An 11,032-nucleotide genomic window follows, 5' to 3' on the forward strand; every position below is an offset into this window, starting at 1 on the left:
GCCGGCGGATGCGGATTAACAAACGGCAAGGGCAACTGTGTCCAGGCAGGGTGCATCTTTGGATACTTAGGTAAGGCAATGACCTCAATTCTGAAGGTAGAATAAAAGCAAAGGTAACCTTTGACCAAAAGTAGGGGCTGGGAAGTGAGTAAATGATCAAAGGGAAATTAAGGCGTTGAGGGGCAAGAGAGCAGATGAGGAGAAGGGGACCTGAGGCTTGAGGCTGGGGGAGGGCGGAGCATGACCGGCCGGCTACAGGATGGATGGCGCTCCTGGACAGGATAGAAAACTGTGACCCCACCAAAGAAATGGGACTATGCCACAGACTTTTTCCAGAGAGAGCATGGGTCTAAGTTGGGGGTGGGGGGATCTGAAGCAGATTCAGCACCGCCCGATGCAGGGCTGTATCCCAGGACCCTGTAGGACCTGAGCCGAAATCAAAGAGCCAGACGCCTGACCGATGGAGCCACCCAGGCGCCCCAGGACTATACCACAGAGATGGAGGTTCTCTGTAGAAGGACATCCGTGGGGGACTTGTCTGGGAGGCAAAACTGACAGCAGGTGATGAGAGAGCCTCAGCCTGGGTGCTTTCTAAGGTGGAAAATTAGGACCCCCCCCCCTTTGCTATTTCACAACTGACAGTTGGCTTCTGGAGCAGAACTTCACGTCTATACCAGAGCAATCCTTTCTAAATGGGGTGAAAGGACACAGGATAGATCAGACTCTGCAAGAAAAACTGTATAAGAAAAAGTTCTGAGCAGACATAGGATATAGTCCCTTAAAAGGGGGGGGGCACTTTTTCCCCTAGGATGTCCTACTGTATTTAAAGGGGTTGAGGAATATATGTTTTGTTTTGTTTTTTTAATTTATTTGACAGCCAGAGATCACAAGCAAGCAGAGAGGCAGGCAGAGAGGAGGGGAAGCAGGCTCCCCGCTGAGCAGAGAGCCCTATGCGGGACTCAATCCCAGGACCCTGGGATCATGACCTGAGCAGAAGGCAGAGGCTTTAACCAACTGAGCCACCCAGGCACCCGAGGAATATATGTTTTTAATGAAAGAGCACCACCTAAAGGTTCTTACTGACGATCAATACCAGAAACTGTTCAGTAATGATATCCAATGGGGATAAAGTAGTTCTTAAGGGACTCCAATGTGATAGCAAAACCAAATGTGCCCCAACGGACTCTGTATTTTAGCAGCTGTTGCCTTTGTGTGATGTAAGTGAAACTTGGGAAAATTATAAGACAGCTTCTAAGAGTCCCGTCAGAATCTGCTAGACTGTTAACGGCTACAGGGGCGCCTGGGTGGCTCAGACGCTAAGCGTCTGCCTTCAGCTCAGGTCATGATCCCAGGGTCCTGGGATTGGGTTCCGCATCGGGCTCCCTGCTCAGCGGGAAGTCTGCTTCTCCCTCTCCCATCCCTCCTGCTTGTGTTCCCTCTCTCACTGTGTCTCTGTCAAATAAATAAAATCTTTAAAAAAAAAAAAAGTTATGGCTACAATAAAACATCTGGTGCATTTATAATTACAAAAAGGCCTGTCAGAAAACACTGTAAAAATGATTTTCTTGACTTAAATTGACATATCTTTGAAGAAGATCTGTAAGTGGCCAAAAAGTGTATGAAAACATCCTCAACAACATTAGTCATCAGGGAAATGCAAATCAAAACCACAATGAGATACCACGTCACATCCACTAGGATGACTATCAGTAGAAAAGGAAGGGCGCCTGGCTGGCTCAGTCAGTAGAGCGCGGGACTCTCGTTCTTGGGGTTGTGAGTTCAAGCCCCATGTCGGGTGTAGAGCTTACTTAAAAGGCTGGGGATGGGGCAGGGAATAAGTGTTAGCAAGGACTGTGGAGAAACCGGAACCCTCATCCACTGCTGGTGGGAATGTAAAACGCCGCAACCAGTGCTGAAACAGTCTGGGGGCTCCTCTAGAAGTTAAACAGAATTACCATATTAACAGCAATTCTCCAAAGTGTGTACATATATACACACCGCGAAACCTTGAAAACAGGTACTCAAATATTTACACATGAATGCTCACAACAGCACTACTCACAACATCCAACAAAGGCAGAACAACCTCAATGTCCATCCCAGCTGAGTGGATACACAAAATGTGGGCTATAGAGAGAACGGAATATAATTTAGCCATAAAAAGGAATAAGGCCAGTTCAAGATGGAGACATAAGGCAGATCCTGAACTCACTCCCTTCCATGGACACACCAGATCCACAGCTACACCCGGAACGATTTCCTCCGAAAACAGAAACAAAAGCTGAGGGACTCGTAACTTGGGGCAAACCCCCCACACCGAGGTGGGAAGGCAAGGCAGAGAAGTAGTCTTGCTGAAAACCCCACCTCCAGCATTGAACCCCATATCGGGAAGCCCAACTTTTAAGACCCACGCCTGAGAAATAAGGCCCTAAAACTTAGAGCTTTGGAAACCGACAAGGATCGCATGCATGAGGCCTGAAAGGCTAGCGAGCAAACTGAGAAACGGCTCGGACAGGCCTCAGGCCCCTGGCTTCTCCCACACATTACAGCCCAGCACAGGAGCAGCCAGACTTCACATCAAAGAGGCTTTCTGCTCTTAAAAGCATCGGCTTGAGAGGCAGGTGTCTCACTTAACACATCTGGGGGACTGCTGGGTACTCTCCAAGGATGGAGGCCAGCGGACACTTGTTAATCTCGGCACCACCTTCATGCCACCCTCGCCGCTGCCCTCCAGAGCACCAGTCTCTCCCAGAGGAGAGCTTTTCGTTGCCTCTCATACCATTTTTACACCTGGCGCCCCAGTTTTTGCAAGCACCCATCCAGTGGACACCCCTTGATCACCTGGCTCTGGGGACCAGCGGGGCCTGCATTCCGGGGACCCACACGACTGTATCAATCAGGTACACGATCTCGGCTGGCTGCCAGGGTCCTGCACGGCCAGCAGACTGAAATAAACGCCGGCTTGTCCCGGCGGTATCAGCCCCAGGGGCAGACCTCTGGTTTGGCACGCATCTAGAGTCCGTATCTCCCAGAAAGGAGTTTATACCCTCACCTGGTGCCCCAATTTCTGCGGGTGCTATGAGGTGACACCTCTAGATTGCCTAGCATGGGTCACACGGGACTGTAACCAACAGAGAAAAGAGTTTTTAACTGCTACCATTCCCAGAGCACAGCCATAGGCAAGTCCGAGGAGCCGAGTTTTCCTGTGAAAGAGGCCCACGAGCTCATCTCCACAGCTACGTCAGAGGGTAGACTTCTAACCCAGCACACATCTGAGGGCCGTCTGTGAGCCTTTCCGGAGACCTCAGAGGACCAGCTTTGTGTTCTCCTTCTGCCGCGCTCCAGCGTGCCAGCATCGCCCAGGGGGCAGTTTGTACACCGGTCTGGTACCAGTTTCTGTGTCCGAGGCCTTGACTGCTGTGGACAGTCGCCACCCAGTGGATGGCCCTTCACCACCTAGCTCTGGTGGCCCGAAGGATCTGCATTCCTGTGGCCCACTGGACTGTAACAGGTGGGGAGGCCAACTGTGGCCTGCTACAAACTCCAGGACACCACACACACACCACACACGGGCTAACACCAACCCCCGCCCCCCACTCTCTGTGATAAAGGACTATTTGCTGGCCCTGGAGCTCTGGCCCAAGGGGCAGGCTTTTGGTTTGACGAACACCTAGGGAGCTTCTAAGATGCTGTACTGGGACAGAAGTCAGGGGATGCCAGCCTGTGCACTCCACCCGCCTTCCTTCAGACTGCTGGTATCCTCCAAAAAGGAACTCATATAGTTGTCTGCACCCCAATTTTTGTGACACTCAAGGGACACTTCCAAGGTGCCCAGCGGAGGTAGCCAGTGGGACTTAATGCTTGCTCTCCTGTAGGACTGTATGTATTTGTAAGCTGCTGCCCTGGGGGTCTTACAATCAGCCTGAATCTAGGTGCTGACGTAGATCCTCCTCTATGAGGCAGCTAGCAGATATAACCAATGAGCTGAAAAATAACCGGAGAGGTTCAACAGTAAACTAGGACGGACAAGTAAACCCAAATACAGGACAGTAGAACTCACCCAATCAGAGCAGCAAAAACAAGCAAACAAACAAAAAAACCCAACCCTAGTGTAAAAAAGTAGACAACCTATAGGGCTTATGAAACAACATCAAACAGTCCAACATGTGCATTACAAGGTTCCAGAGGAAGGAGAAAAGAGAAAGGGGCAGAAAGCTCACGTGAAGAAAGAACAGCTGGCTGAAATTTCTCTAACTTGGGGAAGGAAACAGACATCCAGATCCAGGAAGCCCTGAGAGTTCCCAATAAGAACCTGAAGAGACTCAAACCAAGGCACGTTATAATTAAAATCTCAAAAGTTAAAGACAAGGAAAGAATTTTAAAAGCATCAAGAGAAAAACAATTTGTTATGTAAAAGAGATTCCCCCCATTATACAATCAACAGATTTTCAGGAGAAGCTTTGCAAACCAGAGGGAGTGTCAGGATATACTCAAAGTAATGAAAGAAAAAAAAACCTTCCAAACTTTCAACTAAGAATTACAGTGCCCCGCAGTGTTTCAATTCAGAATTTCAGGAATGATAAAGAGATTTTCAGACAAGCAAAAGCAAAAAGGAGTTCACCACCACTACACCGGTCTTAGAAGAAAGCTTAAAGTGGGGGCACCTGGGTGGCTCAGTGGGTTAAGCCTCTGCCTTCAGCTCCGGTTGGTCTAGGGGTCCTGGGATCAAGCCCCGCCTCGAGCGCCGCCTCGAGCTCCCCGCTCAGCGGGGAGCCTGCTTCCCCCTCTCTCTGTGCCTGCCTCTCTGCCTACTTGTGATCTCTCTCTTTGCCAAGTAAGTAAATAAAATATATATTTTTTAAAGATTTTGTTTATTTATTTAACAGACAGAGATCACAAGTAGGCAGAGAGGCAGGCACAGAGAGAGGGGGAAGCAGGCCCCCTGCCGAGCAGAGAGCCCGATGCGGGGCTCGATCCCAGGACCCTCAGATCATGACCTGAGCCGAAGGCAGAGGCTTAATCCACTGAGCCACCCAGGCACCCTATAAGTAAATAAAATATTAAAAAAAAAAAAAAAAAAGCTTAAAGGTACTTCTATAAGCTGAAATGGGAGGGTGCTAATTAGTAACAGGAAAACACAAAAGTAAAAATCTCACTAGTGAAGGTAAATATACAGTGAAATTCAGAATCTAATATAAAGGTGGTGGATTGATATTTTAAAAAGCTTGTATAGGGGGGCGACTGGGTGGCTCAGTCGATTAAGCCTCTGCCTTCGGCTCAGGTCATGATCTGAGGGTCCTGGGATCGAGGACTCCCCGCTACAAGGAGCCTGCTTCTCCTTCTCCTCCCCACTCACACGTGTCTCTCCCGACCCCACACACGCACGTGCTATCTTTGCCACTATCTCTGTCTCTCTCTGTCTAATAAAATCTTTTCTTTTTTTTTTTAAGATTTTATTTATTTATTTGACAGAGAGAGAGATCACAAGTAGGCAGAGAGGCAGGCAGAGAGAAGGGTGGAAACAGGCTCCCTGCTGAGCAGAGAGCCCGATGTGGGGCTCGATCCCAGGACCCTGAGATCATGATCTGAGCGGAAAGCAGAAGCTTAACCCACTGAGCCACCCAGATGCCCCTCAAATAAAATCTTAAAAAAAAAAGCTTGTATAGAGTTGAAACACAGAGATAGTAAAAGTAGCTGTAACTATAATAATTTAATGAGCAATACACAAAATAAAAAGACAAACTGAAAAAAAATAAAACTGGTGGGAGGGTGCAGTTGAAAATGTAGAGTTTTAATTCAAATTTAGGGGCGCCTGGGTGGCTCAGTGGGTTAAGCGTCTGCCTTCGGCTCAGGTCATGATCTCAGTGTCCTGGGATTGAGCCCCGCATAGGGCTCTCTGCTCAGCAGTGAGCCTGCTTCCCCCTCTCTCTGCCTACTAGTGATCTCTCTCTGTCAAATAAACAAATAAAATCTTTAAAAAAAATAAATAAAATAAAAGGTATTCAAACTTAAGTTATTATCAACTTAAAATACACTGTTACTAAGTTAAGTGTAAGCTTCACAGTAACCACAAAGCAAAAACCTACAGTTGATACACACTACTTCAAATGTAAAAGAACTAAATTCTTTAATCAAAAGACAAAGAGTGGCTGAATGGGTAAAAGACAAGACCCATCTATATGCTAAAAAGATTCACTTCAGATATAAGGACACATGCAGACTAAAGGTGAAGGGATAGAAAAACAGTCCCTGCAAATGGAAACAGAAAGAAAGTGGGGTGGCTATAATTACATCAGATAATATAGACTTTAAAACCAGGGCTATAATTAGAGACAAAGAAGGTCATTACATAATGATAAAAGGATCACCCACCAAGAGCACATAGCATTTGTAAATATATACACACCCCAAAATAGTAGCAACAAAATATATAAAGCAAATATTAACAGACATAATGAGAGAAATAACCAGCAACACAATAACATTACAGTATTTTAATACCCCAGTTTCATCAGTGGATAGATCATCCAGACAGAAAATCAATAAGGAAACACTGGCTCTAAAGATTCCATTAGACCAGATAGATATAACAAATATATATAGAACATTCCATCCAAAAACAACAGAATATACATTCTTCTCAAGTGCACAAATAACATTATTCAGGAGATTGCATATTAGGCCACAAAACAAGTCTTAATAAATTTAAGGTTTCAATCATACCAAGCATCTTTTCTGACCACAATGGATGAAACAAGAAACCAATTACAAGAAGACGACTGGGGGCACCTGGGTGGCTCAGTGGGTTAAAGCCTCTGCCTTCCGCTTGGGTCGTGATCCCAGGGTCCTGGGATGGAGCCCTGCATTGGGCTCTCTGTTCTGTGGGGAGCCTGCTTCCTCCTCCCTCTCTGCCTGCTTCTCTGCCTACTTGTGATCTCTGTCTATCAAATAAATAAATAAAATCTTAAAAAAAAAAAAAGACTGGAAAATTCACAAACATATGCACATTACACAATATGCTACTGAACAACCAATGAGTCAAAAAAAATATCAAAAGTGAAATAAAAAGTGCCTTGAGACGAATGAAAATACAAATACCAAAACCTATGGGAAGTGCAAAGCAATAAACGATTACCGCAAGAAACAAGAAAATCTCAAAAACCAAAACAAAAAAAACCAAAAACACCTAACTTTACACACCAAAGAACCAGAAAAAGAGGAACAGAGCCCAAACTCAGTAGAAGGAAAAAACAAAAACAAAGGTCAAAGCAAAGATAAATGAAATAAAGACTAAAAAAGCAAAGGGAAAAAGATCAATGAAACTAAGCTAGTTTTGGGGTGCCAGGGTGGCTCAGACAGTTAACCTCTGCCTTTGGCTCAGGTCATGATCCCCGTGTCCTGGGATCCAGCCCTGCATTAGGCTCCCTGCTCAACAGGGAGTCTGCTTCTTTCTCTGTCCTTCACCCCACGAATACATGCACTCTCTATCACTCAAATAAATAAAATCTTTAAAAAAAAAAAAAGCTGTTTTTGAAAAGATATATAAAATTTACGAATCCTTAGACACACCAAGAAAAAAGTGGTGCCACAAAAATACAAATGATCATAACAGAATACTATGAAACTTATACTCCAACAAATTGAACAACCCAGAAGAAATGGATAAATTCCTAGAAACCTAAAGCCTACAAGACTGAAGAAACAGAAAAGCTAAACAGACCAATTTACTAGTAAGGAGACTGGAGCAGTAATCAAAAAACCTCCCAACCAACAAAAGTCCAAGACCAGAGAGCTTCACTGGTGAATTCTACCAAATAATGCCAATCCTTCTAAAACTCTTTCAAAAATCAGAAGAGAAAGAATACTTCCACATTCATTTTTTGAGGCCAGCATTACCCTGATAGCAAGCCAAAGGACTATACTACAAGAAGAGAAAATTACAAGTCAATATACTTGATGAACATAGATGCAAAAATCCTCAATAAAATATAGGCAAACAAAATTCAAGAACACATTAAAAGCGCTATACACAATGGTCAGGCGGGATTTATTGTAGGGACGCAAAGGTGATACAGCACCCACAAATCAATGTGATATAGCACATTAACAAAATAAATGATGAAAATCATACAATCATCCCAGTAGATGAAAAAGAGCATTTGATAAAATTCAACATCCATTTTTTTAAAAAAGTTTTTTTTAGGGATTTTATTTATTTATTTGACAGAGAGATCACAAGTAGACAGAGAGGCAGGCAGAGAGAGATGGGGAAGCAGGCTCCTGCTGAGCAGAGAGCCCAAGGGCTCCATCCCAGGACCCAGAGATCATGACCTGAGCTGAGGGCAGAGGCTTAAGCCACTAAGCCACCCAAGCACCCCTGTCTTCACCTTTTTTAAAGGCTATCCCAAGTTCCCATCATACCCAAGACAATCAGTGAAGAAACTAGCCCAAGCTGATGCTAACTGTACTTTTAGGAAGAAACGGTAGGCTGGACCATACTCAGCCTGGTGAGTCTGCATGGGTACATGGTGGGGATCCTGAGAGCAAAAGGAAATCATGGAAGGTTGCCAACGGAAAATAAAATGGTTGGGTTTATATTTTTTAAGTATTCTCTTGGGCTGGAATGGAGATTAGCTTGGGGAGCTGTGGAGACCTGGGAGACCTGCAGAGGAGTTGTCAGGAGAGAGGACACTAATCCATTGTCCTAGAAGGACAGCATAGGTGTTGAATAGGGAAGTTTGAGGGAGGACAAGCAGACAGCGCCTATTTAACAGCCTGAAGCAAGAAACAAGTCATTTGCTGAGAAGTGGGGCAGTGAGAAGGGTCTGCAGATTCGGAGACATGCTGAATCCTGAATTCCTGAGACTTTCAGGAAATGAAGAGGGAGGGAGTGAATGTGGAAATGGGGCAGGTCCGCGGGAAAGCCTCAGCATTTGGTCCAAGGCTTGAAGATTTGAATCGCGCAGAATCATGAAACAAGAGATTAACAGTAATTATTAATACCATTTCTAGCCTAACACAGAAGGCTTACTGGATGCCAACCATATACTAGGCATTCTGTATACTTGATCTCCTAACAACCTTTCCAGATTATCATTTTTTTTAAAAGATTTTATTCATTTATTTGACAGACAGAGATCACAAGTAGGAGAGATGCAGGCAGAGAGAGAGAGAGGAAGCAGGCTCCCCGACGAAGCAGAGAGCCCGGCGCGGGACTCGATCCCAGGACCCGGGGATCATGACCTGAGCCGAAGGCAGAGGCTTTAACCCACTGAGCCACCCAGGCGCCCCTCCAGATTATCATTTTAAGGTGGAAAAATCTGTGGCTCAGGGATGTGAAGGAACCGGGTCAGGGTCACTGAAGCAGAACGTAAGAGTCTGGTATCCTCTGTATGTATCCTATGGTTTTAGAGCCCCCACTGCAGAGTTTTCATCATTCACCTCCTTACAGGAAAGCATCTAGCAGAACTTTAGAATGACTTTTACTTTTTTTTTTTTTTCCTCTTTTTTAAGGGAGAGAGTATAGATTCGGTGCTTATAAACGAGCAGTTCACAAACATGAAGCCTGGAAATCACGGAAATAAACGAACGAGCAAACCTAAGCGCTTAAACTTTACAACAAAAGGAAAGTTACAATTGCTTAAACTGAAGTTTCATCGTAATCACTCCCACTTTTTCTTTGCAGTTTCGAGCCAGTTTTAAACAGGACTGAGATTTTTGGATTGCTCGACCACTCGCTAATTACCAAAACTCTGGGCCTCCCCTCCCCCACCCTGCCGCCGTTCCCGGCTTGAGGACAGGTAAAGGAGCCTCAAAGGTGCTTACAGTGATGTTTGCCTCTTCCCTCTCCCGAGACTCTTTTGAGGAGCATATCGCTAGGTGCACAAGAGTACACTATAGACACTTGGGGGTTTGCTCCGAGATAGTCCCCTGAAGGCAGCGCTCCCGCGGCCAGGGCCGGTACCGGAGCGTCCTCCCACACCTGGAGGTAAAGGGTGGAGCCACGAGGCAGGACCAGGTGAGCGAGAGGCGGAAATGCCCGGAGACGACATGGCGGCGCCTGCGTCGCGCGCCCTGAGTTCAAACAGGCTGTCGGCTACGGTGGCCCATGCGGGCCATCACAGTTTTAAGACTGCGACTCGCATCTAGAGACTGGAGAGAAGTAGGAGTCAGCCCAGACTGGGACAACCCTGAGTGGGCGCCAAGACCGACAGTCGAGGACCACGAGAAGGGGGCGGCCCCAGCTGGCCAGAGTCAGATGAGGAGACAGAAGAGCAATGCCATTCATTTTCATTTCATTTCATTCAGTTTGTTCTTGGAAGTGACTCCTTTAAGTGACACTGCGAGGAAAGTTCTGCTTCCTTGAGACTGTCAGCCAAACAGTGCATGAAGGGCAGTCCAGGTGACGGTTTCTTAGTGCCACCCGACTGGAGCCAGATGCAGCTAACTTGCGGCAAGGCAGCTGGGCGAATAAATACCCCAAGCTTACTGTCCTCCCTCTTGCTCTCCTGCCTGTGCTCCCCTCTAGCTGTATCTGACCAGAAGCCAGTACGTTGATGATCAGTCAGCCTCTGGGGGCCCGGGGCACAGTGAAAAGAAGAACTTCATCCTGCTGATGGCAGGCAGCCCCTAGGATGGTTTCCGCTGAGCCTCACCTCGTGGTCTTCACCCCTGTGTAGTCCTCTCCCGTGTTGTACGAGGGTTGGTCCATGTGACCAAAACAGTAAGTAGAAATGATGAAATGTCACCTCACTAATCAGGTGACAAGAGGCACCGCAGTTTGGGAAGGCAGCTTTCTAAGATGGCCACATTGACCTCACCTCCTAATAGGCATGCGCTGGTGTAAAACCCTTTCTTTGAGTGTAGGCTGGACCAGGTGACAGGATTCCAATAAAGCAGCATATGATGAAGGTTAGGGATGTCACTTCTAAGGATAGGTTACAAATGACTGTGGCTTCCGTCTTGTTTGCCTGCTCTGATGAAGCCCGCTGCCTGATGGCGAGGCCCCCGTGGCAAAGAATTGAGCCAGGCA

Source organism: Enhydra lutris, unplaced genomic scaffold (assembly GCF_002288905.1).
Source record: "Enhydra lutris kenyoni isolate GAN:26980312 unplaced genomic scaffold, ASM228890v2 scaffoldscaffold36, whole genome shotgun sequence".
NCBI classification, from domain to species: Eukaryota; Metazoa; Chordata; class Mammalia; order Carnivora; family Mustelidae; genus Enhydra; species Enhydra lutris.